This window comes from Sciurus vulgaris (genome assembly GCF_902686455.1).
Source record: "Sciurus vulgaris genome assembly, chromosome: 1".
Lineage (NCBI taxonomy): Eukaryota > Metazoa > Chordata > Mammalia > Rodentia > Sciuridae > Sciurus > Sciurus vulgaris.
Window position 1 is genome coordinate 45,156,104 of NC_136461.1, and position 6,519 is coordinate 45,162,622.

Below are 6,519 nucleotides of genomic sequence, written 5' to 3' on the forward strand. Positions count from 1 at the left end.
GGGCCCCCAGGGACCCAGTGAGGTTAACCACTGGGGCAAAGTGCAAAGGTTAATGGGGTTCCAGGCACAGGTCGAATCAAAAGAGACTAGAATTCAGGGTTGAGAGGCAGTAGACAAAAGAAAGTTGATTATCAGAGTCACAAGGCAAAGCAAGTCCAGAGGTTGAAGCAGAAGTAATGGATTTGAAAGCAGCAAGAACCAAAAATAGCAGAAAAAATAGCACAGAAGGGGCCACACCAAGTGACTCACAACCAGTCCATGAAAGAGGTAAACAGCTAGTCTCCCCTTTAAGCCAGTGCTTGGGACATGACTGGACTTAGAGACTGCAGGAGAGACATTTAAGATGTCCCTAAAACGCACCTTTAATTACCAAGTGAGGAATGTGCAGTGGCCTAATGAGCCAAGGCTGGAATGAGGACAAAGCAGGCTGTGGCATTGTCCATCTTAGAGAATCCAGTTCCTAGTCAGCCCTGATGGCAAGGGAAATGAGGCCTCTATCTTCCCCTCTGTCTTTCCTAAATCCCGTCAGCTGGAAAAGGAGTCTAAGGTGTTCTTGAAAAAATGACGAAGTTAAGTGTGGTGCATGCTGGTTAGGGGACACACTGCACCTTGAACTGCTGGGACAGAGAGGCCTGCAACCGTCTGCAGCCTGGGGAGGGGCAACTACAGATCTGGCCTCTGCTGATCTCTCACCCCTTCTACTACCCTGTCACTTCCAAGGCGATGGCGCTGAGATGGATGTTGCCCAGGAGCCCTAGTTGCTTCCTGATCGGTGCTCTTTACTCCTCTCTGCATCTCGATCATCTGCCACAGAAAGGCCGGTTCTGGCCAGACCAGAAACTTTTGGTCTTGCTCTTTGCTCACTTACCTGATTGGCTGTAGGGAAATCAAGAAAATAATACAATTCCACGGTCATTCTTTTAGTATTCTATTAGGCAATGGTACCAGGAGACTCTGACCTAGACTTGGAATTATGCTTCTCTTTTTTTGTGAGGTTCTTTCACCTGTCTTAGTGGGAGGGAAGTTATCCACATTTAGCAAAGGAACAAACCAAAGCCCTCTGACATCTGACCCTGCTGCCTCTCCAGCCTCATTGACCACCATCACACTGTGCAGCTCGGCTGAACTTCCCCACTCCTTGGACACTCCAAATGCCTTCCCATCTCAGACCGCTGGTGCCCACTGCTCCTTCCTTGTGGCATGTGCTTCCTCAGCTGTTTTCCTGCTAGCCCCTTCTCCTCACTCAGTCCAAACATCATCTTCTCAAAGAGCCTTCCATGTCTGCCTCCTATCAAGTAGTCCCACCTACCCAACACAAAAGCACCAAAATTTGAAGCTAGACCATCCTTCTTGTAAATACCAATGGAAAAACTGCTTTTTATGACTTTTGGGTTTTATAAAATAAGATATGAGTTAATTTCCCAGTCACTCTATCACAAAAATTTGAAAACCGATAGCACATGACGACCTAAATTAACTTTGGGTGGTGCTTCTTGGACGGAAAAAGCCAATCCTGCTTCTGAATGCAAGTAGGGCGAGGTGCCTGGGTTCCCGGATGTTCCCATCCAACAGTGCAGGGCACTAGTGAGCAGGCTGGCCTGCTGGGAGTGGTGGGTGGAAGAGGCTGGTGAGGAATGCTAGCTAGTCCTTCCTGGATGCCTTTGTCAAGGACCAAGAGCTTGGTGATGAGTTGGGTGGGAGGGCTTCAGGCTGTTCTCTGAAGAACATGTTATTAATATTCTAATGGTGGTGATTGTGACCCAGAATTCCCTCCCACACAGCCAGGGTGGAGAATGAGGGAAGGGAGGCTCCTTGTCTGAGTGTTTATCCCACATACTTGCACTCAGGCGAATATCCACACTCACTCACAGAGCATCCACACAAGATCACAAAACAACCATGCTCAGTGAGAGTGAAACTGTACTCCTGCCCAATCCCCAGGGGTCTTCCATGCACCTTTCACAGGTGCATATAGGAGAAGGAGCTCATCAAGTTCCTGGCAATAACTAACAACTGAAGAGAAGAAATTCTGGACTGAAAATCAGAAAACTTGGGTTTGGATTCTAAATCCTTTTCTTCCTAGCTAAGTGTCTTCTGAAAACCACGTTATTCCTTTGACCTCAGTCTCCCCACGGTGAAACAGAGATGTGAACCTAATCTTCATCTACAGCTCTAAGTTGCTCAATGAACAGAGGAGACAATGTACTCAAAAGTCCAGGGAAATCTATAAAACACCACACAAATTTGGGATTCAACAAGCAGTTCGGTTTAATAAAGAAGAAAGAGTCCTATGTACATGTATGATTATGCAAAAGGTATGACTTTACTTTGTGTACAGCCAGAGAAATAAAAATTGTACCCCATTTGTGTACAATGAATCAAAATTTTAAAAAGAAAGAAAAAAAAGACGAAGAAGAAGGAAAGAGTGCCAAAGGAGTCCTGAAGATACACAGATCACTTACTTCTTTCTCTGAAGAGCTCCTGATGGACAGCAGCATTATATTATAAACAGTAGCAGCATCCGTTTTACAAAAAGACTCCCACTGGAATACCTTTAAGTTGACAAAGGGGCATTTACAGATCTGGCCTCTGCTGATCTCTCACCCCTTCTACTACCCTGTCACTTCCAAGGCAATGGCGCTGAGATGGATGTTGCCCATCTCTATGACATTTTAAGAAAAATTGAATTTGTTGACAAGCAGTCTGGATCCATATTCATCCTAGATCACTAAATGCAAGAAGTGTGTGTGCATTCATTTTTATTCTTTATCTGTCCTTTGATTCAATAAATGGTCTTCTGCCTCCCTAACTTTCCTGGGGTTTGAATCTTCTGGATTTCCATGACCCTCCAACCAGTAATTACCCCTCATTAATTTTCTACAGCATGCTGGGTAAAGCACTAGCCCTTTGATTCATTATGACTTCTTGACACATAGCCTAGCCGATAAGTACTATGCATATCTCATTTGATGTACAAGGACACTGGCTTTCAAAGAGGTTATATGAAGTGACGCCCTCACTCTATACCTGGAAAGACAGCAGAACATTCTACCAACACAGTGCCTCCTGCCTGTTCTATGGTAGAAAGGGTCATGAAGGGTGATGTCACCCCTCCCTGCACTTCCCGCAGCTCCTCCTTACCAGCAGCTCCAGCCCACTCAGCCTTCCACACAGCCCACTCTCAACTTCCCCTGAAGTGAGTGTCCCAGGGAAGTTCACTTGAAGCAGATCAGCAGGACTTTCCACTCAGCACAGGACTCCAGTCTTGCCAAGTCCTCCAGCAGCCAGGCTCCTGGAGGTGGGCCTCATGCATCCCCATTGCATAAGTGTTATTCCAGTCAGTTCCTGGAATCGGAAATATGGCAAAGCATTCACCTGGTGGGAAGCCCTTGCCCAGGAGGGATGGTTGTTTGGTTAGCTGTGCCTCCAGTGTCCTTTCCAGGAGACCAGCCTGTGAAAAAGTCTGTCTAGCAAGGCCCAGTTCTTGAATCAAAGTTGCTTGATTTTTCCTATTCTTCAGTAACCCAATGTATATTTTTCTTCCTAAGGATCTCTCCAATTCATCTTCACAGCCTCTGTCCTGGTTCAGGCCTCTCTATCTCTGGCTGAAATCACACTGTGGCCTCTTTGCTGTCTCCTAGGCATTCAGCCTCCCACAGGGGCAAAATAGAGGCCAGCCCCAGTATTGCAACCAAACCCCATCCTACTACAAGAGCATCCCCAATGTCAAAACCTTGCCAAAAGCCAATCCTACTACAGAAGGCCCCAATATATAATCCTCCAGTGGTTCTCCAGCACCTGAAAAATGAATACTTCTACTGAAAATGGGTTATTGCCATAATTTGAAAGAAAATGCCTTAAAATACTCATTCAGATATGCCTCCCTCCCTAGATGGCAAGTTTCCTGAAGTAGGAAGTGTGTCCTTTGTTGGTCTCTGTATCCCTAGAACACAGTTCAGTGTCCCACACATAAAAGATAAGTGCACAAGATGTGTTTGTTGACGTTCAGTGAACTAGGTCTGGTTTGTAGCTCAGAGGTAGAGCACCTAGCATATAGGAGGCCCTGGGTTTCATCTCTAGCACCAAACAAACAAAAAAAGGTTCAGTGAACTGACACTTACTAGTTAATCAGAGTTCAAGAAGAGTAATGAGACAGCCAGGGTAGACTGGGATGATAAAATTCCAGTCAAAACAGATTAGCCAGTGTCTGCAGCACTATCTGAGACAGAAGCATAATTTCCATTATAATTTTTGAAATTTAAAATGGTTCTTAGATGTTCATTTCCAATTTATATTAGACTAGGACTCCAGATTGGGGTTCACTGATTTGTCCAATTTGTTCTTCTACCCAAGAAGGAGTTAATGCTCTTCAAATTGCCCAGGGGCCCTCATTTTAATGAGCTCTGGTGAAGAACCAGGTAATGAGTAGAAATAACCAGAACAAGTTCAACTCCCTGCTCTGTATTCCCATTTATTTGGAACTTCACTGATAACCTCTCTAGCAGCTATGTCTCAGGGAGTCAAAACTCTATTCTACCATTTACTAGATCTATGACATGTAACAGATTGCATAACATATCAAGACTTCATATTTTCATCTGTTCCTGGTTTAGTGATGAAAAAGAAATAAAATTATATATATATATATATAAAATGTTTCACATATTGGCTGATACATTTGAGGAGCACAGAAAGCCATTAAAATTATTAAAATGACTTCTGTACAAATCAGTCTGTCACGCAAGTCTAGGCACTTGAATTGGGTCTGGGGATAGTGTCTCAGTCATCTTGCCTCTTCATGACCCTCATGGGTAATGGTCTTGATTGAGTGGGTGTCAGCAAAGGATTTGGGACAAGAATTGACATGAGGACACTTGGGCCACTGGCCTCTAGCAAGAACAAGGTCAAGACTGTAGGGATGGCAACAGATGCGGACTCAAGCTGCTGTCTTTGATGCAAAGAGATCACACTGCCAGGGGAAAGCAGCAAAGTCCACCTTCCAAGAGGCCATTCAGGAGATCAAGAGGAACATCCCTATCACTCCTTTAGTGACTTAGATTTATCCTGCAGTCCCATAAACTCAGAAACCTGGCTTTGTGAGCCCAGGAGCTGATCCTTCCCTCCTATGCATCAGGAATCAATCTCCTGAGAGCTGCAGTAACTCATGTTACTTGCTGTATTCTAAGGTTAATAAGCTCACATGGAAGTGAAATCTTCAGCTTGGCTCAGCCAGTACATTCTCTCCCCATGGGCCTCCCTGCCTGGGATGTCACATCACACTAGGAAGGTTGCTGGGTGAGCTAGGTATCCCCGCAAGAGGAGTTAGATGAATAAACCATCTAATAGCACTCAATTAAGATAGCCTCATGTGATCCCTAGCACATAGCATGGACAGAGTGCCAAAATGTCCCTCCCTGACCCTGCTTTCCTTCCCCTTTCAAATAAATTTAAGATCTATGGTTGGATTATGATCAGCTGAATCTCACAGTCCTGGGAGCCACCCTGTCTCCTCACTAATCCTCTTATGCCTATCTTAAACTCCAACACGCAGAGGATAATCTTCACTCCATATTTTCAAGTTTTCCCAGGAAGTTCCTTGAAATCCTGTGTCCTGGTAAGAACAGTTTTCCTTTAGAATAGACTGGCACAATGGAATGAGCATAAAATCCATCGTTGGAAAACTGGGCTTAAGAACAAGCTCAGACATTTTGATGAAAAGTCTCTCATCCCTCATCAAATCTCTCCTCATCTATTAAAAGGGAATGAAATGCTAATAACTACTCCAGGGTAGTGGCAAGGATCAAACGAGGTTAAGGATGTTATCTATCCCATACAACATGTTAGTTATTACTTTTGTTCTTCTTATATAAGGTCTGGGAAAACAGAAAAACACAATTTGACTTTCATTAAGGCAGTTTGTAATTGACGCAAACAGAAAAACCACCCTTCAAGTGTGAGGCAGGATTTAACAGAATCACTGAGTAACTGTCTTCACTCCCATTCCGGTCTCATCTCTTTTGCTTCTGAAATACTGGTCTGACACAGCCCTAAAGAATATGTCTGAGAAAGCATCCAATTGGATGGATTTCCTGAAGAGCTGTCTGGGGAGGAATTCAATGTTTTCATTCCATCTTGCATATAACTGAAAACTTTGGTGATCTGGAAGCCAAAAACTGGGTGGAGATTCATTGAGAAGATAGCCAGGCTCTTTGGATACCAGAAGGAGTTCACTTGAGGTTGGATGGATTCCACTGTCAAGTTATGGCAGACACAGGATTCTTTTTTAATGAGAGCTAAGCAGCCCACCCCATGTAGAATATGAATAGCACGAACAGTATTTGGCAAATGGGTCTACCTGCTGGAAGGTCATTCATCCAGGGTCAACTCAAATATGGCCCAAGGAATTGGGAGGTCCTTGCAAAACATCTGCTGCTGTTAATTACAGAATGGTATGCTGTTGAAACCAAAGCAGATGTTGTCCTTCAGTTTTTTCATTCTATTGCCAGCCTTGACACTCAT